Source organism: Numida meleagris, chromosome 1 (genome assembly GCF_002078875.1).
Source record: "Numida meleagris isolate 19003 breed g44 Domestic line chromosome 1, NumMel1.0, whole genome shotgun sequence".
Lineage (NCBI taxonomy): Eukaryota > Metazoa > Chordata > Aves > Galliformes > Numididae > Numida > Numida meleagris.
The window spans coordinates 153,883,770-153,908,168 of record NC_034409.1 but is presented as its reverse complement, the minus strand read 5'-3'; positions in this window follow the sequence as shown (position 1 = coordinate 153,908,168).

The following is a 24,399-nucleotide window of genomic DNA, read 5'->3' as shown; positions in this document are numbered from 1 at the left end:
AGCTGCACCAGGGCTGTCCAACTGCTACAGGTATAAAAGGTCCTTGTAAATATTTGTGGGACAGCAAGAAACTCTGTTAGCAAGGAGCTGGAAATCCCTGGCTGCACAAAAGGAGATTGCACTTTGCTCCTGGGAAAGAGCAGGAGCAGAGACTAAGTGCTGTGTGGATCCTACCGGAAGGCTCTGTTCTATTCTCCTTAGGTATTAACAGCATAGGGATCTGTATCATTCTGCTTGTCATGTTCTGTGTTCTGCATCCAACACAGCACTGGAATTTTTGAGTCCAGTAGTGGCTTGATAAATCTATTGTTTCATTGTAACATGATATATCTATCATTTAATTGTAACAGGGTTTAGCTACCCCATGCAGATCCTTAAAAGTGCAGTCCAGTTCACATTAACATCAAATAGCCTTTTTTCTTCCAGGTATCCAACCAAACTTGTTTCAGCTCCTTGCTATGCCAAAAGTGTTTTGTCTTCTGGGAGTATTATTTCAGCTGCAGCAGCACAGAGCAGGGAAAGAGGTAATCCTCCAGGTAAACACTTGTCAGGCCTTTTAGGAGTTTATAGGTCAGGAACAACACTGTCAGGCTGAAACAAGGAAGTTGTGATCACAGGTCTACAAGAAGGAAATGCCAGAATTAATAAGCAGTCTGCTCCACCTTCTAAAAATCACCTCGCTTGGTTCTGGGAGGTCATAGGAGCAAGTTATTTCTAGTTATACAAGGCTGCTGTGAGGAATGTGCTGCTGTCTCTTTCTTGCCTTGAGGACACAGAGCAATGGTGATTCTCATAATTAGCCAGAGAAAGGCAGGAGCTCTGGAGAGCTTTTACATCTCTGGAAAGTCACTGCCTTCTATAGAAGAGGCTCAGGGGGTTCTGATCAGTGTGTATAAATACCTGAAGGGAGGGTACAAAGAAGATGGAGCCAGGCTCTTTTCAGTGGCTCCCAGTGCCAGGACAAGAGGCAGTGGGCACAAACTGGGACACAGGAGGATCCCCCTGAACACCAGGAAGCAATTCTGTACTGGGTGGATGCTGGAGTAGTGGCACAGGCTGCCCAGAGAGGAGGTGGAGTTTCCTCCTTGGAGATCTTCAGAAGCTGCCTGGACCTGGCCCTGGGCACCCTGCTCTGCATGGCCCTGCTGGAGCAGGTGTTTGACAACATGGCTTCCAGAGATCCCTTCCAAGCTCAGCCATTCTGTGGTTCTGCCATTCTTCCCTGCATCTATGGGAATGAAAGTTGCACAAACACACGATTCAGGACCTGTATGTCCCATGTTAATCCAAAACAAAATGCTTCCTAGAGCTGAGAGAGAAGTTATGTTGCCTTTGTTTCTTGCAAAATTTAGCCTGGCTATGTATACCTACCTGTCATCAAATAATGTTCACTCTGAACAATGTCCAGCTGCCGATGCTAACAAGCTGTTCCACTTGTCTGTTGTGCTGTTACAGCCAGCCTGGACCGTGTCAGAGCTATTCAGGATAAAAAGTGCCTTTTTCTGTCTGAGTAACTCAGACTCATCAACGCATGTTCTGAATATGCTGAACAAGCACTGCCCAGGCCTTAGTAAATAGGCTCTGGCCTTTCTGAGTTATTATAAGCTGGTAGAGAGAAAGTCAGACTGCTGCTAATGAGTACTATTAATATCTCCTTTTGTGAGAACAAGTCATCTAATACCCCGGAGCTAAAGGCAGATAGGTTCTTGCTAGAGAGACCATATCATCTTATTATCATTTTCATCTGGCAAGCGAATACAAAGAGCTAGAATGAAAATGGTGAATTAATTATACATTTTCTTTGCAGAACTTAATCTCATTAAAACTTTTGAAGATGGGACTGAACTATATGGCAACCTCAGTTATTTGTTTCTCATTAACGGAGATCAGACCTTCGAATCCAAAGCTCTCTGGAGGGTGGCACAGGATGGCTCAAGGTGCCCAGGCTGCTGTGCAAGGGATGCGGCCCACCGGTGAAGGTGATCATGGTCATGCAGCCACTGTGTTCATGCAGGATCTGTTCTACCTTCTGGTCTGGTTTTGTGTTCACTGGACTACTGTCTAAGTCTCCTGTATTTATCCCACAACAACGTGTTGTGAGCAAAATCTGGTGAAATGACGTTTTAGGAAAAGTGGTTAAATGCGTGGCAGGAATTTGGTGCTCTTAAAGAAGTTTTTTAAAGAACAAGTTTTGAAAGAAGTGGAATCTGCATGCTTTCATGTAGCTTAAGGTTCCTTTTCCTTGCTTTTTAGCCTTGATTTGAATATGCTGCATATGTAGTAGTCCCATGAGCTTCACAAGCAAGATTTCCCAGTATTAATTATAACAACTTTATTATTTCCCGGATATTAATGTTAAATTCTTAAAATGTCATCTGGATGCCAAACGCTTAAAATTCAAGATGTAGTCAATTTAAGAAAGAGCTCTCTTATCTTGCATTACAGAAATCGTGCCTATTCTCCAAGGCAAGCAGTTATCGCTGAAGTCATTTACAAGTTGTTTTTTTCATTTGCCCTAATCAAGCTTTTTAATATACATGCAAATTGTAGCAGCAAAACATTTGGATACACAAGGGCAAGGAATAAGTGCAAGTACTGTATTTCTTTAGGTACTGAGTAAGCACACAGAGAAAGATTTTCTAAATACAAGCATGAATGCACAGAAAAACACGTTCAGGGCAATCAAAAACAGAGTTAGGCTTTAAAAACCCTTTCAAAGACAAGGTAATAGTGAAGACTAAAACCACTTAAGAATGGGGCACTGAACAATGGTATTAAACATCTATAAAAAAAGGACATTTTGTAATTTCTTGTTTTGAATCTTACTGTGGGTGTAATCCTGGCTCTGCTGCAGTCAATGGGAATTTTGGCATTGACTTCAATAGGCCTGTGTTTCATCCTGTATTTTTAGGATAATTCTTCAAGGGATTTATGAGATATAATTTTAAATCATAACAGAAAACACCCACTAAGGAAGCTACTAAATATTTTTTTCGGGAACAACAAATAGTTTTAAGATGGGAGAAACTTCAAATACTCTTCCAACTAATTCTCAGTTGCTCTTCTTGTTTAATGTTGTCTAAGTTTTATACCATGAGGGGACAAAAAAGCCACGTGAGTGTGCATAATGGAGAATTTGCCCTTATGAGACTTGTAGAAAAGTTGCAGCGTCTAATTTTTTGTGCTATACTCGATGAACCTTAATGAACATGATATCCTTGTCTATTAGATAAGAACCACACTACATCTCATCATTAGTCAGCCAGATAATTAATGGTTGAAACTGCTGTAATAAAAACCTGATATTAATCAAACCTGCCATGGTCTGCTTATTATTGTGAAGCAACTCCTGTATGACAGGTTGACAGCAAAATATGGAAGAAACAGAAAAGCTATTCATGCACATTGTTTGTTTCAGTGAGTGGCATTTTGCATTGGTTAACACCAGCTGACACAAAGCAGGTAGCCATACATTTTCAAAGGCCGGCTTCAACATCTATGGCAGACAAATAAGAGCCTTTATGCTAACTTCCGTGTGCTTTGAAGTCACTAATGAGTATGTTTTTGAATAACACATAGTGGTGAAATCTCAGCTGAACATTAGCATTAGCATTTTCCATTCTTCCTCCTTCCCCCACTTCCTATTTTTGTGGTTTTCTAATGTTACGTCTTGTCTATGATTACAGTATCAACTTTTTGAGACGTGAATACTAACTGCTTATGTATACCCATATATACATTTGTCTGTGTGCCTGTGTTTCTGTACATGATGTCTCCTCTATTCTGTGTCCTTTGCACAGTTCTGTGCAAGTGTTTCTTGAAGCACAGCTATGGTTCCGTCTTACAATTCCTCCATTATAAAAATATGTTTTTTCTTATTGCTCATGGATGATATTTTGGTTTAATGCCAGTTACGTTATGTTAAGATGTGAATTCTGTATGCTCGCTAAGATCATGGTAATTTTCAAGGAAGAATCTCCTACAGGGCTGTAGAGTGTACCATTGTATTAATGCAATGTAGAGTTCAAATCATCCTCTTTGACTATGTAATAATACCATATTTCTTTGGCTTTTTCTGGAGAGGTCTGCTCATTGAGGTAAACATTTTAAAGCTAAGAATTAGATTCTTCAGTCTATATTTACGTACCTAAATATAAACAGTTTCTTTCCAAAGGTGCAGATTACTCCCGGCTGGTGCTGACAGCATCTATTCCCATCTTCTCTGGTAGAATTATTAACAGACACGTTCATGCTGTGCTGTGCCAAGCAGGGATTCCTGACGTGCAAACACACGTAAATATCATGAGTGCCATCTGCAAGCGTAAAAGGACCAGGATGAGGAAAGTTGTGTGGACTCACTTCAGGGAGATTGAGTAAGTGAGCACAGAAGTTGGGGAGATCAGAGAGAAGACTGATTGTTAGACTTGATTTTTTTTATGGCACCGAAGATCTGGTTAGACTACAAGTGAAAATGAGTCAAACAAAATCTTGAATAATGAAGCACATAATTACTGAAGCACCTTTTTAAGGAAATGTTTGTTCATGTCAGAGAGAGCTGCAAAATGCAGTAAAGTCTGTTGACTTCAGCCCAGGAGACACCTTAATACGGAAGGGCAAAGACATGACTGTGTGTGTCAAGTTTTATTGACGCATTTGCATAAGGATGCTTACAAAACACTTGATCTCATCAAAACTACTATTCTTTTCCTTCTGCCCTGTGGGTTGGTGATACCTTGAGAACAAGCTATCAAAAACAGCGTGTAAAAAGGCCACTGAATGTAGGTAAAGCACCTGGTAACCTAAATATTCTCACTGATTTTAAAAAGAATAAACATTTATGCTGCTTGTCATGAGACACTATAAATACGTGTGTCATTAATCCATAGCACTGCCAGGATTTCCTGTTCATGTACAGAGTAACTAACAACAAACAACTTAAATAATATATGAGTTCTCAAAAGTTGGGCAAGTCAGATAAGAACACTTCGAGCTTCAAACTCAAACTGTACCTAAATCTTAGTGCTCAGATGCCCAGGTATCTGTTACCAGGCATCTTAGTATCGTGGTAAGTACCCTTTTTCTGCTATCACTCAGTTTAAGTTGTTTTGTAAAGGCAGACTATCATATATTTTTTCTACTTCTCTATTATTAAAAAAGGTGTGCACATTAATATTTCAGATGAGAAGTTGTTACCTAAAAAATGCTAGAGGTCTTGTAATCTTTGAGGGTATTTGGAACAAACCATTGCTGTTTGCAGGCTAATTGTTTGGTGAGAATAAGGCAAGCTACCTTAATGACAGCTTGTGAAATAACAATCTGTGATATAGCACTTGGATGTAGCAACAACTGTGTTTCAAGCCAAGTAAAAAAACTGTCAGTATCTTGTGCGTGAGAAGCTTGTAGATACCCTGAGGTGACTTCATATAATTCTAAACCAGCAGGTAGCTTCTTGCATAGCTAATCATAGCATCAGTGCCTGGAGCAAGTGGAGGTGGTTGACAGTGTACTTTAGTTTTATATGAATTCAGCTCCTTTTGAATATCATTTTAATTCACTGTTCTAGTTTCTGAAGTAGGCATTTACATGTTTAATTTTTGCAAAATACAGAAGGTAACCTTGGGAAGGGGAAAGCGTGGTGTGTTTCAAAAACAAAACAAAACAAAGCAAAAAAAAATCTCAGATGTTGGGAACTCTAATTACGCTTTTGTTTAGAGCTGGAAGAACCACTCCTAGAAAACAGTCCAAAAAATATCTACAGAAGCTGAGAAAGCTTCTGTAAGTCTTGAGCATATAGACCATCCATGGACTGCTTAAACTGTACATACTCCAAAGAATTTTCTAGAAACTGTTTGTGGAGTTTGACTGGTTCTGTGGTACAGTCATACCTGTTACTTCACAGAATAACTGACAGTTTTATAAAACAAGAGAAATAAAAGTGATTTCAAAAGAATCATACAAAACCCGTTCTATAAAAACAGAGGGTCAGTTTTTTTGAGTAGCATTTAAGAAATGATAGGAACAGACAGCTTTTAATGGGATTAAAGACAGATTAGCACTTATATGGTTAAGTAATTAAACAGTTACTTTTAAAAAATCCATTAATTCATGCCTTCTAACACCCTAAAATCTAGGTCATATTTATGCATTGGCTTGAGATTTTTGTTTATTGGCAATATCCTTTTTAGTCCAAATAACAACAAATTAAATTGCCACTTCATAGTAAGAATTAAGAGAAAACAATTCTTTGTTTTCATGTCTGTGAGAAATAGTTTAAAACATGGATCAAAGTGGATGCTTTACTTTCATTTGGTGAATGCTGGTGGATATTTTCCCTTCTATTGTCTCACTTCTGTTGTCTTCTCTTTATCTAGGCTATGTCTCAATCTAAACTCTAAAATGAGGTGTATGTATCATAGATTGCATACCCATATAAAAGTCTGCAGCTTGCTAAAAACATGGGTTTCAGCACCTGATCTGACATTGCTGGGCTACTTGCATTTTTTGCTCAGTGCCCTGCTGCTCCACATCATGCCAGAGGAGAGAGAAAATGCTGAGAAGGACCATTTCATGACCATGTTATATGCACATGAATGTCAGTCTCAGAAGACAAATAAGGCAGATAAGTTGTTCACCAACACTACATGACCTTCCTCACTGCAAAAATGTCCCAAATTCCTCACTATTCTAGCAGAGATTTTCCAGAGCTCTACTTTCTTTTCAATTAGACTATCTCTAGCTTTACATCTACTGAAAGCTATTTTCTTCTCATCTGTCCACTCAGAGCAGAGCCTACTATCCAAAGGTTATCTGCTTCTAAACTTTCTCTGCAGACAGATCCATAGGGTGGTTTGTGACAAAGAGCAGCTCATCATTCGTACTCATTACACTGGCACGTAAATCTGTCCATGGCGACCAGAGAAGACAGGGCCTGGCTGAAGTTTTCACAAACTTTCCAGAGGCCTGCATGGTCTTTAACATCTCTGTGTCCTCAGTGATTTCTGATACAATGGTATTGAAGTAAACAAGTGTTTGGAACAAGGAATGGGTGGGAAGGGTTTATAAGGCTTTCCTTATAAATCTAGTTAAAACTTCATGCATAAAATCCTTAAGAAATCTGGTGAGCTGTAAATACCTGCAGAGACCTTTTGCCTTCCTCCCATCTGAAAGAGCATTGCCCGGCTACTTTGGTACAGCAGTAGAAAATCATCTGTCCTGTGAACAGAATAGATGAGCAAAAACTTTTATAGTGTGGAAGCAAATTTACCTTGCTTGGAACTGGAAAATAAACACAAGAGTTGGGTGAGCTGTCTGTGCAGGCTAGCCAAAGACGCTTATGAAATAAGCCTTTTTTAAAGCAGAGGAGACTTGGGCTATCCATCCCAGGTGCTGTAAGGAAATACAAATCTATTTTAAAAGTCTGAGAAAAACTGACATTTTTCTTGAGGAAAGGCCGATCTTATATTAAATATATGAATTGACATTAAAAAAAACTGTGAACAAAATAATTTGGTCAAACATTTAATTTTCAGAGGATGACAAAAACAAAAATATAGCCTTGTCCTTCAATAATGAGATTTCACTCATTTTTTTTCTTGCCCTTTGCTTTCTTCCACTGAAAAAATGGGTTGTGTGAGGAGTAAGGGACTATACACAATGAAAGCTGTTCTTATACTAAGACTTTCTGATATTCAGAAAATTTTAAAGGATTAAAAAGTTGAGAAATAAGTTTTCCAATCATTGAAAAAAATTCTGCTGATTTTTTCAGCTGAAGAACAACAACAAAAAATGCCCCCAAACAACAGTGAGAGACAGAAACATTAAGCTGTGGAAAATTCTAAATAAAGCAGAAAGGAATCATTTCTTCCCATCAGAAACGAAACCCAATTTTAGAATTAAATGAAAACTGTTTAACTGGTTTTGGAAGCATAACAGTTTAATCAGAGATACTAAGAAATTGAGTCATTTGGCTCACTACATCACAGCCAGTCATCACTGTGAAGGAGAAGAACAGTCTGAGAAACAGTCAGGGAGTCACAGAGGACAGATCATCTGCAGATAATCTACAGGTCATGGCTGAGGTCATTTAGAACAGAACGACGACTATTTTTGCTGGTATTATGAGATCAGCTATTATAATGTGCTTTCTACTTGGGCATAAGCGTGCACTTGTATGTTTGTATGCATCAAAATGAATGGTTCAGAACTTGTGTGATCAGAAAATCGGAATGTATATAAGAAAAAAATATGATCTATGCAAAGCTGATAGTGCACAAATATTCTCCTCATCATAAATAAGCAAACAAACAAACATTAAGTAGGCAAAACAGAAGGATTTAGGATCACGTGTAATGTTATGTCATAAGAGTAAGAAAGGGTGGAGTATATTAACCGTATGTAGACGTCTATGCGCATTCTATAGAATAGGTGTTTACATCTGAGACCTCCTTAATAGGCACTGGAGAGAAAAAGATCTTTTCATGTGTGATGCACCTCTATCATAACAGAAACATCTAAGCCAGCTCAGATGAAATGTACCCTGTGTGCTGATTTCTTTCATCAACAAAAACTAGCAAGACTAGATCAGATGTAGATGTCTACATGGTACAAGTGCAAAATGAGATGAGAAGACTCTTCCAAATGGCTTGCTAGATCTCTAGCCAACTCTGTGAAATTTGCTTAGGTGCTCTAATGAAAGAGTTAGCTGAGTATTGCAACTTGTCTGAGAAGTCAGGTCTTTTACTCTCTTTGCTTTTTGTAAAATTTCCTAATAGTAGTAATGTTTATCTCTCCGTCAGAAGGAGGATATAACAGTGTAATGGCCACTGGTCTGATTATTCATGAATTACTTGGGATAAAATCTATGGACTCCATAGCTCAGTGTTAATCTGAGCTGTGCCTAAATCCCAGGGTTCAGTGTGGCTGTGAGTGGTTGAAAAGGTCAGTCATTTAAAATACGTTTCTGAGCTAATTCCAGCATTCACATTAGAATGATTGCTGCCTGTTCATTCTCTATTAGGATGTGCTCTTCTAGCTGTGCTTTTCTAATGTTAATGTAGCCAAGTAGCTTAATCCTCTCATTATTTTTTACAAACCAAAATCCACTCTTGATACTGTGCCTCTGATTCTGCAATATGATACAGAATGAGACTAATCTTAAGCACTCAGCTTTGTTTAACTCTACTACCACCGAAATGATGGTGAAATGTCCACTTCTGGTTGTATTCATCTTTAATTTGTAGAAAGCTAACCTCTTCTCTGTAAGGTGTAACAATTTCTATTTATGTATTGATACAAAGCACCGATTAAGGTTGAGCTCCATCTATGGCCTCATCCACCACTGTCTGCCTTTTCCCTTTCTGCACCTCTCGTATAGGCACACATTAAGGTTTCTTCACTATCTTCCTTGGCATTCTCCAGGAAGATGGTGTCCAGTATGGTGGACGGGGAAGAGACAGACATGAAAGGTCATACCTCAACAGCAAAAGTTGATGGGAAACATGCAGGCTTCTATCGGAGATCTGTGTTACCAGAGAATTCTCATGCAGCGGGAGGACTCCTGCTAGGAAAGGATGCACCAGCTTTGGAGCTGCAGTTCCCTGGCTGTTAACAGTAGCCAACTATCAAGTGTTTCCAAGCCCTCGTCTGAAGTAAAAGGAAGGTCAAAGCGAAAGATGTCTAGTGTGTTTTCTAGGCAAACAAATAATCCCTCAAACAGAAAATCCAATCATCCTTTAGAAATTTAATTTAAAAAGATAATTCAAAGATAGTTTAAAATTACTGTGTCAGCTGATAGAGACAAGCCCACTGTGCTCAATAAATCAAGTATAGCTGAAACACTCTGCGGGTTTGGCTCCCTTGCCTCACATGAAGCAATTCTCAATTAAATGTGAGTTTTCTTCTTTAAACAATTTCCATGGTTTGATTTTCTTTTTTGTGGTTATTTGTTCCCTTGGAAGGTGTGCTAGTCATGTTGCTTTTGAACTAAACTTCAGCATACCATATACTTTTTATTGGCATCAATGCAATTGCTTCTCTTTGGCCTCCAGAAGTCCCAGACCTCCAGACTAGAACTGGTGCAGAGTGCTGCTGGCGCCTTTTCACAAGTACAAAGAACTGCAGACACATCACCCCCACATTGAAGCAACTGTAATAGTTTCTTTTTGATTTCAAGATCCAGTTCAAAACGAATCCCTTTATTTTATGGAGTTTTCAGACACTTGCTGCAACCTATTGGTCCTCATATATTTTGGGCTAGATCCACTCTTGGCAACACACAGAAGCTGGCAAATTGCCCAAATTGTGCAGCTGACCACTCTCCTAGCTGGAAGGGTTGTGACTAGAGCAAGCTGTTCTCCAGTGATCTCTGCTGTGTAATTCCCATTTGATAAAGGCTACTATCCAGCACACTTTTAAGCAGCCACAAGATTTCCAAGTATGCAGGAGCTGGGATATTAAGAAGCTAAAAGCCTCTTTCATGACCCAGAACAGCAATAGGCGATGCATTAAGCGATTCTTCATGGGAAGGGATCACCTTCACATCAATTCTCAGAAGTGTAATCAGAACACTCTTAGAACTTTCAAGTCTTCCCTTTAATTCCCCTGTTTTTTTCCAAAGATGTGCTCTCCTCCAGCCTTCCAGATAATCCATCAACAGCAGTGATACCTGTTTTGTTCCCTTGGTTCCTACCACCTACACATTTCTATTTCTATAACTCAACACTACTGACTCTTAAGACTCTTAAGACGTTATCACAAGTCTTATAATACATAGATCAGTCCAAAAGTAATGCCTCCCATTTATTTCCATGGAAATTACTACAGACACAAAGAGTACAATAACACTATTTGACAGAGAAAACTCTCACCTGCAAAACACCATTTTCAACACAGCACCATTAGCTATGCATTTTTGCCAGTGATGAACAAGAACCTGCATGCCACACTCATAACAATCTGCATGGCTGTCTGGAACATGGCTTGTCATTCACATCGCTGTTGCCACTGCTGAAATGCACCATTCACCGCCTCACTGTGCTCACATCCACTCTTCAGTCTCTGAAGGCATTCAGCAAGTGTCAATAAACGTCAAGGGATGCCATTTTGTCTGCATGGAGGAATTCAGTGACACACCGTTGCTCCATATGCACTTCCATGTCAGACGCCATTTGGTCAGACTGCCCCTCTGCTGCCATCTGTCACACAGCAACAACACGTAACAGAATGTTGGTGGGAAGGTTCAACCTCTGCTGTTATACCACCAGCATCCACCTCTGACATCGTGGGCCAACATAATAAAATAGGAAGCAATACTTTCAGAGCAGCCCTTGTAAATTCTAGAAAATGTTAGAGCAGAATGTCATGTATTCTGCATATTCTGAATATGTCAGAGCAGAATCTTTTAAATATTTTTTACCAGAGGACACTGAAAAATGTTAGCAGAGATCTGAGGGGAGATGCAATCTTTCTCTATAAATACATTAGGAGAGTAAATACAGGGAGGTTGAAAAGCTATTAAAAATAAAGGAAAAGGCTGGCACAAGAACAAATGGTATAAGCTCACCGTGAATAAATTGGAGCTAGAAATTAGAAGGAGGTTTGTAACCATCAGAGCAACAAGGGAGCGTTGCCTGTTTTTACTGGGGCTATGCTATGCAGCCTTGAAAAGCCACATGCCCTATTTACCATGAATCCTACCTTTCACGGGTTAAGAAGAAGAATCATAAAAACCTTCACAAATCTCTATTCCTAAACATAAAAATGTTACCATTCCAAAGGTTAATATTTATTGTAGGACCTTTTCAGCTCTCGTTTCTAGCACTGCAGGACTGAATGTTTTTTAAAAAACAGTTACTGAACATGTGTTTTGCATAAGCTGCCTCTTAAATCCACCCCCAGTATGTCTGAATATCACTTATTCTGAACCTCACTTCTGGGCTGCCATCACTTTGAGGGGAAATTCCAGTATGAAGGAAAGGAGGAAATGTTTTCCACTTTCTTTACATAGAGACTGCTATACAGTTAGATTAGTGAAATTCAAAAGTCAAACAGATACATTTGCTATTTATGAGGGAAAATCTGTCCTGAACTATATGTGGGGTCAAGAACACAAAGAATGACATAAATTTGACATAAATGTCAAGAAGAATGACATAAATTGAGTTAAAGTGCTGTTAAAAACTAAAAGGAAATTAGAAACTTCTCAATACAAACAGAAGAATTATAGTTTTGATATGGGAGACGTGACCTGATCCTATTTTTAATAAGTTACAGTAAAGCAACATGGAGTTGTGGTTCGAGTAGCAAAGCAATAACTTTGGGGTGATGGTTACCAACTTTTATGAACCAACCCAAACCTACCTCACTTCACTGAACTAGTCAGTTCAAGCCCTACATCTGTAAGATCAGCATAATTCGCAGCATTTCACAGGTTGTTTCTTGAAAATAATATTTATATATAATTTGTGTCACATAGCTGTGAAATTAGTCTGCACTTAAATAATTCTCAGAATAAATGATTTCAAAGGTTATTTCTTACTACGTGGTTTGTTTGCTTTATTTGTACTGTGTTTCATCCCTGACCTAAATTAACTCTTCTGCCTTTTTGGAGGCACTGGTGGAATCTGTATTTCTGTGTTACAAAGCTGCCTTAGTTCCACCTTAAAATTAACTTGCTTTTGTCTTTCTCACCTTAGTTTTTGCAGCCGCATAACAGTGGCTGCTGCTGCACCTGACTGTGCCTAATTACCTCTGGAAAGCAAAGTAAGTAACGAGCATTACCATGAAACTCTTTCTTGTTTTCTTGCTGACTCCTTTGTTCACGTATTCATTTTCTAGTTCTGAAAATTCATGTTCAGACTTAGCCTCACATGCAACCCACCTTGTTTTTATTTATCACCTACCTAGCAACATTTTCTTCATACAGGATCCACAATGACTGTGTCATTCAAAGGCATTGCACTGTGCTAGTATGTGTAACTGTGCAACAATCTCTTCTTTTTCAGGAGCTGTTCATCTCACAGGATTCAATACAAAAAATAGGATGTGATTTGTAATCTTTTAAGAGAAGCCACTTAGTATGGAAGAAGATAGTGATTCCTTTTGTGACAGTGCTGCAGTGCAATGAGCCTGCACACACTTCTGGACAGGCAACTGTGCCCAGCAACAACGGACAGCACTGGAGTAGCCCACATCTTACCAACTCTGCCTGAATGGTATATCCACCTAAAACATAAGAAGGAAAACAAAGTTCCTAGAAGCCCATTTGTTACTTTAAAATATTTTTTCTCCATTTTTTGATATATAGATGCTCTAGAGTAAGTGGTTTTGATAATACAGTTTCTATTCCTTTTAAGTCTACAAGAAAAAGCAAGAAAAATCTCCTGCAACGAGCATTATGTTTTTCTAGAAAACACCTCTCCCATTCTTCCATTATAAACAAATAATTATTTCTAATCCTCTAACTTCTAACAAAGGTAAGAAGGACATTAAAACTCCACGCTCCAGAGTCACTGGGTTACATGAGACTTTTAGCCTTCATTCTAAGGGAGAGCTTAAATACATGACCAAACTGTGCCTTGAAGGTTGAACTTCCCCCCACAATATAGAAGGTAAATAAAAAAGTCTAAAATATGTTTCATCTCTAAATATCTTTGATATTAGGGCCAAGTTCATAATTATTAGCAGGTATGAAAGAAGAGTTTTGTGCATTTATGCTAGTGGCACGAAGACATCCTAATCCAGAAGTAAATATTTTGTTTACATCTAACTTCAAACATCTATAATACAGACATCTGCATTGCTCTAAACTCCCTTTATTGTCCGGGTAAAGAAACAAACACTTATAGGGAACCTGTTCATCTTGCCTCTTTCATGTACACACTGCAATGAGATGAGTAACTTCCTGCCCACTACTTATTCTACTGTACTGAGCATAAGGAAATTTCTAGTGACCATACATATGTGACATTTTGTAAAATTATCTTCCCTGTCTTTATGGGGATGGTATCCTTGCTGAAACAATGGCACAAGGATGGCAGGACTCCAAAATACAAATATTTTTCTTCTCAGATCAAATCTTGTGTTGTTGCTGCTGTTGTTGTTTTGTTTGAATGTTTGTTTTTTTCATAATCATAGAATCATAGAATTGTTTGAGTTGGAAGGGATCCTTAAAGATCATTTAGTCCAACTCCCCTGCAATGAACAGGGACACCTGCAGCTGCATCAGGTTGCTCAGAGCCCATCCAGCCTGACCGTCTCCAGGGATGGGGCATCCACCATGTCTCTGGGCAGCCTGTTCCAGTGATTTACTACCCATCTTCTTGGCTGTTTATGCTTTCTGGGGAGAAAAAGAGATCCCATTCTCTTTTCCTCGTAGTTGTTTTATACGTAGTAGAGACAGTGCACAAATGCATATCTTTACACAGTATTTGACTTACAAAAAAAAAAATTAGAGGAAGCAAGTAGGAACATAGAGAACATATACCTTTCAGTAGAAAAAATGAAGACAAAATAAGAATGCATTTTCATTTTTGACCTACTTACACATTTTGTCTGCTTAGTCTCACAATTTGTGTCCTAAATCTAAAATCTAGAAGATGTGACCAGTACTCAGGCTCAATGACCTGCATGACCGCTTCAGATGTTCAGCATAAAGGAGATGAAGAGGAGCCCCTCAAACACAGAGAGGCAAATTTTTTTTTTAGGGGAGAGGAAAGAAATGGAGGGAAAAATAGATTGATTAACTCTACAGAGACAAGAGGATGGGGGTGAAGTCAGGCAGGGTCTTCTTGTAACCAGGCTCACTGTGACTGGCAAGGAGCAGGGCTTGGCAGCAGCTCTAGCCATACCACCAAAGAGCTCTGCTCCCATCACTACACACCAGGGAGTATGTCACACACACTCTTAGCTTTGTGTATAGAAACACTACATTGGTGAGCTATGGCATTGCTTTCAACTAGAACCATACAGGCAGCTTAAATGAGAGCTGGAGCCATGCATTTTGTACGGTGGGCCCGGTTTGGTCTACATAGGACAAGCACTTCACATTTTGTGGGGTCAGGGACTGCAAATCTTGAATTCTGCAGTACAGATGGAAATGTTGTTGTCACATTAGCCTGATTTTATTGTACTGTTTTCCAGAGTTGATACCAGTCTCAGAACTGGTGATGGGCTCTTTGCATCCCCTTTCATTTTTGTTGGGCTTTCATGTCCTTGGTCATGGTCAGCCTCATGCCCTATAAATATTTCATTGATTCATACAGGGATTCCACTGCTACTCAGTATAAATAAAGCTAACAAACTCCAGCCCAAATTAAATAAGTGTGCAGAGGGCTCCTATGCTCCAGCCTTGGCAACATAGCTGCATTAACACTCAGCCAAACTGAAAACTGTTTATGTTTGCATTACAGCATGTTATGGTGATTTTTATAAAACCTTTTACAAACTTGTTTTCCGTGTACCTGTATGTATTACACTAACGCCCTGTCTAGGCTTGGAGACTAGATATTACTTCAATATAAAACAAAAATACTGTAACAATGATATATGAAGCACCGTTGCCAATAAATCTAAGGGATCTGAGTTTTCCAAGATGTAGAGAGCCTTCAAATTTCATCACCTTGAATGAAATGGTACCATTTTCAAAATCATAATTTTAGGGTATACTACGCATGCCTTAAATAACTTTTGTTTAGTTTACAAGCAATTTATAAAAAGACATTGATTGCACATATCAATAAGCATTTCTAACTACGGATTAGAACATGGAGACATTGTGTCACTGGCATTTTTAAATTGAAAAGCATTTTTTGACCACAATAAGAGTTTTCAGAGGCCAGCTGTTCTGTCTGACATTTCATATTCCCTTCCTTTTCTTTTTAATAGGAAATGTGCAAACTGAAGCTTTTCCCTAGTGACATTCAAGGACTTAAAGAAAACAAACTATTTTTTTCTCTTAATTTTTTTTGAAAACAATTTTCAACACAAGTGTTCCTTGAAGAAATAAATAAATGAAAAATACATTAAAAATATTGAAAAAAAAGCTCAGAAATCAGGATTCTCCAGGTAAATTTGTAGGATTATCTTCTACACTTTCAAATAAACGTGGCTCCTGGTTCCAGTACACATGTACACTTAGTATTCTAGCCAATTACTGGACATCCATTCTCAAGAGTTTTCTTGTGCAAAATATGAAAGCACAGGCCTAGATTTAGCCTACCTAAATTTAAGCAATTAGCCATTGAGGTAATTCAGAGTCTAGCTGCCTTGTAGTCTCTGTTTAGTAGAGAGAGAGGTCTCTCCAGAGGGCAATTCAGATACTAGGTGGTTCAATGTTTGCTTCTCTCATCCCCTTTCCAGGGGTTATGGGATCCTTGGTGCATCTCACTTCTTAGCTCAAGAATTTCAGTTAAGTAAGTATCTAAATTTAGAAGAGTTGTTGCATTTGTGGCTCTTGCTGTGTGGCTGAAAATTCAAGAAACCCAGCTTTTGCAGTGGCCAGACCAATGTCCTTCTCTCCATATCTTGTTTGCACCGCTGGCGCGCAGCGCTGAAGGACTGGTCCTGCCCACCACGTGCAGGAGGATGTGCTTCCTGAGCCAGAGATGATGGTATTGTGCTTAACTGCCCCCAATTTTTTTCTGTATCATGTAATTGGTCAATCTTGTGTGAACAAATTAAAGATCCCCCATCTGCATCATCTTGTGGAAAGGACTTCCACAACTTAATTGCATAGTATTGTTCAACTGGAAGAAATGGAAGGGAGTCTCCTGATCTGCTAGAAAACTGAAGGAAGATGGGAACTGTGATATAAATAATGGTAGCTCAGAAAGCAGTGCAGTTATGCAACGAGTATCCCTATGAGCCATGTATGTCTCTATAAACACATAGTACAGAAAAGATATGTCTTCTTTTTTCCTACATTGATTCTTGGCAACAAAACAATTCTTAAATCATTACAAAGCATGTGCAATACATAATCCCAGGAAGTATGTAACCCATTTAATTCTTCTGCTTCTTTCCCTATCTGTAAACTAGTTTGATGTCGGTGCAATCTACCACCTGCCACAGGCTGGGGAGTGGGAGAAATGGTTCAGGTTTTTTATTAAGACCTTTTCATGTAGCATTACTCCCAGACACAGGCTGTGGTTACTCTTTCTATTGTTATGAAATATCCTCCACAGACCATGAAGCTTAGGAGGATCAGAGTCTGTACGGAACACGTTATGTCCCTTCTCTACTGAAACTTCATTCTTCCTTGCAGAGAAATGTATTTTTATATTGTATCCATGGGAACAACCTTCAGCAAGGGTGGATATCCAAACAGACAGTTCAGCTCTGTCCCCACTTTCTCCCCCTTCCTCTGAATGAATTCCTATCTAAATAATTCCTGTCTCTACAGGTATTGAGACAAGCAGTTCTCACATGAAAAAAAAAGAGAGAGAGAAATAAAAAAGGAAAACAAAATGATGACAAACGAGTTTACCTAGTAACCACCTGGAAACACTACCTTCAACCTCCATCTCACCATAAAAGGAAATACATGTTTACTCCTTCTCTAATAGCAAGGTTTAGGCGAATATACAATAACTGCACATTTAGGTCTATTCATCATCACCAAGTACTGAGATTTAGAATATGTTTGTGCTTGAATATCTTAGCCATAGAAACCTCAGAAATGGCTGATAAAGTGCAAAACCTCTTTCCTCAGTATGCACAGGCATAACATACCTAATCCTTTATCTCTGGCAAAGCTGTTGGCTTTTTGCCAGGGGCATGCTTGGTGGTGTGCGGAATCTGGAGCTGCTGCCTGACATTGCTAGCGAAGGTGCACAGATACCATGGTGATGGGAACGATATAGGTGCCTCGAGAGATAGATGGATGGATGGGCGGATGGATGGATGGATGTTTTCTTTACCCACTCGCCAGCTCTTTGATTGAACCTGTCCAACTTGATTTTCCAGGTTATTTAAGTAAGGAGGCTCAAATCCATCTATTTTATAAACACTGGCAAGCAATCAAGCCCCCTGCAATTCTCCCCCTCTGCCATCTCAAAATTAAAGGTAAACACAGAGCAGCTCTCATTTAAATATGAAGCATCTGATACAGCCTTGATTTTTCTTTCTTTTTTTTCCTTTCTTTTTTTTTTTTTTTTTTTTCAGTTGCTGCAGAATAAAAACAACAGTTGAAGGAACTGCAGTTGGTAAAAAGGTTTCTCTGGCAAGGATGCCAAACTAAATAATGACACCCAAAGCAAAAACATGCTTCACTGAAACTAAACTTTAGTCAGTTCACTATCCGAAACAAAGGATTTTTTGTAATTTCAAAAGTGAACATTGTACTTTACTCTGGCAGCCATTTGTATGTTTTTCAATGATCTGATTATGTATAAATCCCAATTTAGCATGCCTTTCAGCACCTAAATCCTATGAGTGATTTGAAAACATTAATGAACTTTTCTATAGACTACAGCTGACCTTCTCTTCCTCCTAACTTTTTGAAATGCAAGCTTTAGTGACAGTGTTTTGATGTGCCTCATTTGTTGATGTGTATGTCTTTCCTTTCTATTTTTTTTCTTTCTGATCACTTTGTAAATATTTATAAATGATACGGGATCTGTTTCATATTCTTAAAGCGAGTCAACACTTTTTCCTTCATTCCTGCCTGCTGTGCCTTCATGTGCTCTCTGTCAGTTTGATGGGACCTGTATTCCTTAGAAATGCAGCCATCAATATAACCTGAAGTTTAGCATAAGATTAGTTCAAAGGTTACTCACAGGGATGAAGTCTCAGCCCCTGCTCAGAGCCTGAATAATCAAGCCGTTTGCAAGATTGGCTAGATTTCACTCCTGGCTTTGCTCTGTGTCTTTGTCTCCACGTCTTTACAATTTGTAAAACATCTTCAGTCTCTGTTTGCAGAATTGTACATCCCCTTGACTGTGGCCTGAAGGGATACAATAAATCTATCCCTATCAGAATGATTTAAAATGCTGCAGGTGGGACTCCCTCTCTTCTGCCTTCTCCCAAGCTCTCGGTGGGGGCACTGAGAGTTAAAGGCAAAAACTTTAGTAACATCTCAGGGCTACAGCTCACAGTTTGGGATATCTGCACAGGTTGGAATATCTGCATTTTTCATGCGTTCAGTTCTTCCCAATGCCAGCAGAGCTTTTTGTGGGGGCAAAGGGGCCCCGCTGGCACTCCTGGTCCTCCAAAAGTCTCTGAAAATATGGGTCTATATCTGAATAAAAATTCAGAAAGAAGTACACATGGGGTTGGCCAGACAATTGTATTCAGCTCTCAGCTGATGTCCTACAGAGCATCTGTCTTCTGCAAGTTGTTGAGAATTCATTTTTTTCTTCTTTTATGGAGAAATTTAAGCTTACCTTTGCTACCAATTCAAACGCTATTAGCAACAGCAAAACAATTTTTGGAAATAATTCCTAAAAGAATGTAGGTAGAAAAAAACCACAACTGTGAGAGCTAAATCTTTTCCTTGAAAAACCTTATCTTGACTGAATCATTGCTTTCTGCTGAAAGTCTGAATTGCTGAAAATTCCTACACAGCTCTATCCCTACCTAGCCTGTACTTTTCCTGTAGGAGGAAAACCAAAACCTGACTTACTGAGAATTATTTTCCTAAAAGTTGTGTTTTCTTTTACTCAACTGAGAAAGCATTTGAAATACACCGAGTCCTCTTATTTCTTCAAAATAATCCCATGCCGTAGACACATGAAGTAGTGTAACCACATTCCGACACAGCCGTATTTATTAAAAGTTCAGTGTCCGATGTATTTTAAGCAGGAGATGTTTTGGTTTAAGAAATTGTGGAAAAATGTTAAAATAAATATTGTTCCAATCATTGCCCAACCAGTGCACTTAATTAATTTTACAGCCAGGTGGCGAAAATGAACTCACGTCTGATTTTAGGGTTATTTGGCCCTGCTGTATTAGAGATCAATACTACTGTGATCAAGTCCTATTGCTCCAGCACACCAAGGCACAAGGCAAATTCACCTCAAACGATGGAGATTTTTGGCCTAACTGCAACTTAGCACCTCATATAAAACGCCCCTTATTTTCTGCCTGCTGAATCCAGACATTTGAAAAGCAGCATGTGCTTTTTTTTGGTACCACAGGTAAGCACCTCATTCTCTTTTATCTGAGCTGTAAATACATAAGCCACTTTTCACTGATGATCTCTTTCTGATGCCCTGGCAGCCTACAGCCAACTGCTTATGGTTGTTTTAGCCTCTGCTCCAGACACGAGTCTTCGTTCCACATTTCCAGATAAAATAGTATAAACATGGGGAAATTCCAGATTAAAATCCAGATTGGATTCCTCGATTCAAAAGAATTAACTTGGAGGAGTCATTTCAGAATAACACTAGTGTAATTGACATGCAAATGTGGCATTAATAAATGATTAGTTAATAATCAACATAACCAATTTATATGCAGTTAGACATAAACTTACAAATAAATAAATTACAGTGTAAATGCCCTCTTTCTGCCTGAGTTTTCCTCAGGGTTACTCTTCTGTTGGTGATAAATATTTTTATTGTTCTTCATTTGTGGGTTACTGAGTTTTGAAAACACTTTCCAGAGACACATACAAATGTCATGTGATTTAAGAGGATATTTACACAAGTCCTAGAAAGGAGAGTAAGTGCACGTTACCTGTCATCCCAAGAGCAAGAAGCGGGCGAGGCTTTGTGGCCTACACGGAAGAAGTTTAAAGCAAGGGACAAGGCAGTGCTGTGCTTCTTTAAGGACTCTCTTGCATCACCCCTGCATTGCCTATGCCCATCTGTGACTCAAAGGCAGAGTACTCTGAACAGATTTGATTAAACCTTTCTGGGTGTAGATCTATCAGAATCCTGCTTCTTCATGTTGCATGATAACATCCAGCCTCAGGCAGACTTTTGATTAAAAGTTCCCCCGAAGATTTGTGGAGAAATTCTGTTTATTCCCACAACTCTGAGAGCACTGAAGTTACGTGCCCACATTTTGAAGTGCAAATTACATAAATTGCAATTTGCCAAAGATGTTGCAGTAGCTGGGAAACTGACTGGGGAGACCCATAGAAGTTTTCCATTGGACTATGGTCAGGAAAAAAATGCCCATTTTAAAAAAAATTATTTTTCTTTTAGCTTAGCCCACATGATCTTTAAAACTGGAGGTGATGAATAAAGAGAAGGACAGAGCTTGGAGTGCACGATGGGAGCTGGAAAAACTTTAGAGAAACCTTTTTCAAAGGAGAACCACACACTGAGGTCACAACAGACCTCTACAATGTGATTTATTTTCTATTCAGCATTTGCTATGTTCTTGCCCCTTTATTTTTACCTTTGTTTCAGAGACAGAAAATGAGTAAACATTTTTTCCTTGACTTTGGAAAGTTTGTGCTTAGTTTTAGAAGAATTTGGAAAATATTTGGCAAGTTGTTTTTGAAGCACACACCAGCAAAGTCCTTATTTATTACGCTTCTCATTGTTGTAAGTACAACAACTCACTTTGGCCTACTTGTGATGCAAAAGCAGCTTGATTGTACAAGTTCAAATTCCTTTTCACTATCTTTTTCCAACCAGTCCGTAGGTAAGGGATGAGGAGAGTTGGCCAATGAGAAATAGGAAAAGAATTTGGGCTGATAGTTCTAAGCAGTTAAGCACCAGAGGCACAGACTGAAACACTTAATTGACGATTTGACAGCTAACACTGCAAGGGCTGACTCAGGACTTCTTGTTTGCTCTTCGCTCAGGCTGAACCAGGATGATTTTTATCAAATTGAGAACTTAATAGAAAATGCTGACTGGATCTCTTTGATGTCAGTGTCAGGCTTAATTTTAGAGTTTCTCTGAATCTGATATCCTGTGGAAAGTACTTGAAACAACACAGAAAAATCTAGGTCGCTGTGGTGAGATTTTCTGTGGTGTGATTTTCAGTGGGATTTTCTAATCCCACATGGGCAGCACACCACAGGGCCATTAAAGATCAGTCAGGGTGCGAGGCATCATGCAGACTTGCTGGAATACTGACAGTTCCTAATGCCAGCATCATGGTAAGATGATAATATCCCCATTAATACAGACTTGCTACTGAATACAATGATTCCAAAGTGATGTGTGAGTTTCAGAAGCTTCTGCTCTCAAACCATCTGGAAATTCCTCTAGGTTGAAAAACATTTGCTGTGCGTAGAGCAGCACCAAGCAGCAGTCCAGGACAGAAGGAGGAAAGACAGAGCTTTCTGTCACTGAAATCAGTGAATGCAGGCGAGCGGCATGTTATTACACAACTTTTAATTTTTCCTGCGGCTCACAAAATCTTGGCATTCAGAATACCTCCCTGCACTGTGCTCTGGGGATAGAGCAGAACTGACTCTGTTCCCATTGTAGGTCACTTGATTCACCAGGCTTCACAGATCAGGGATTATTTTTTATCAGTTGCACAAGCGAAAGAGATAAAGACACAGAGATAAGGGAAGAACATTTCTACTCCCATATTCCTGGGTAATTTGCCTATCCCCACAGGACTCATTTATGATAAAAGAGATCAATAATAGTACACCAGTATGAGCAAGAATTATTAGAAGTGTCTTTATCCACATAATTATAAAACGGTCTCTTCCAGGTAATGCATATACTTCAACTTTGATCTTAAAACACTATATTTAGATATGTTGTGTTCACTGTCTGTAGTATTTTGGATGTGTGATTCTTATCTACGTGTAGCAATTAAGCAGACGAATACATAGTTGTCTTGCAATTATTTCCTTTTAAATATTTTTCCATTCTCGGAAAAACTATGGGTAAAGGTGTTAAAGAACAATTTCCAGTTAAAAAATATACTAGAAAGTCTGAAACAAATGGACCACTTCTAATAACTTGGGCACTGAGCTACTGAACAAAAACATGGAACCGCTTCAGTGTAACAGGTCTGTAAGTAAACAGTAAAAAACATTTATGAGATACAGACCATGCTCTTGTATTGAAAATAAAGAAATACAGATAACATATCTGATGTGGAAATAAACTGAAGTTGGCTGAAACTTGCTCTAATGGAGTTACTAAAAAAACAGTGAACTTACGCATCCAGGTGAAGCTGCTTTAGTCTACTGGAACAATTTTACATGATCTTACCAATTCAAAAACAGCACTTAAAGTCTTTGCAATCGCGAGTTAGAAGGAAAGAAAGAACAGTCCAACAAGTTTAACTACTAAAATCAGTATTAAAAAAGAATAATATGTATATATTTTAAATTGCTTTTTACTACCACTTTCTTATTTGGAAAAATGCATTTTGTATGATCAGATCCTTCTGAAATACTATCAGTGTTTTATAAGGAGAAATAGTAAAATATTTATTCTTTTTAGCAGTCGACAGAAAAACGTGTTTCACTGCATTCTTTATTTCAAAAATTAAAAAATGGATGTTGGAAAAACAGTTTATTTCATTATACAAAATTACATAAAACAGCTCAATTTGTGAGGTGCATGTATTGTAAAATCTCTTTGAAAAAAAAAATAAAATCCAAGTATGGCCTCATGTCTTGAATGATATCCAAGAATTGTATTTTGAAGTGTTCCACCAATAATTTTTATTTCCAATTAAATCAATAAGTGTCTGTAGATATATCCTTGATTTTATATTCCTACTCACACTGTGAAATAAACACAGGATAACTGGATGATAGGATAATACAGGCGGGAGGACTTCTCTGGCCCAAGCTGCTTCTCAAACGCCAGACCAGGTTGCTTAGGACAAGTCTGGTCAGATCTTGAAAACCTCCAAGCACAAACTCTCTGGGCAGGCAGCTCTACTGTCTGGCTGTCCTTACAGGGGAAAGGCTTTCAATCAATAGCTTGCACATGTGGGAAAGCGTGTATGTATCAGTTGTTGTTGTTGTTGTTTTCAATTTCTTGATAAATGTTTCATGAACCATCTGCCAGTGACTGCAGAATGACTAATGCTGGTTGAGAGTATATGGGCAGGATTTATCAAAATGCTTTCTTGGTCATTTTGCTACATAATACTAAACTTGGATTTTTCCAAAAGATTCTAAAATATTAACAAGAAATTACAGTTAATTCAGAGATTTATACAGCCAAAGTAGTAATTAAAACAGATTAAATTACCCCCCCAAAAAAAAAGTCTAGGGGAGAATTCAGGTGGCTTTCAGATATCTCTCTTCACTAGAGTGGTTAAAATTTCCAGGTGGAAGCATCATGCAAAAGCATGATGTTCAAACACCCATTCACTTTCTGAATTAGACTAATAATCTGTAGCTAGTAACTGAGGGGTGGGTGGGAAGGCTTGATAGGTGTTTTGCTAAAGAACCTGAAGCGTAAATCCTTTTAGTTGGAATATCCATCTTTTACTAATATCAACAGAGAATGAGTGCATAAT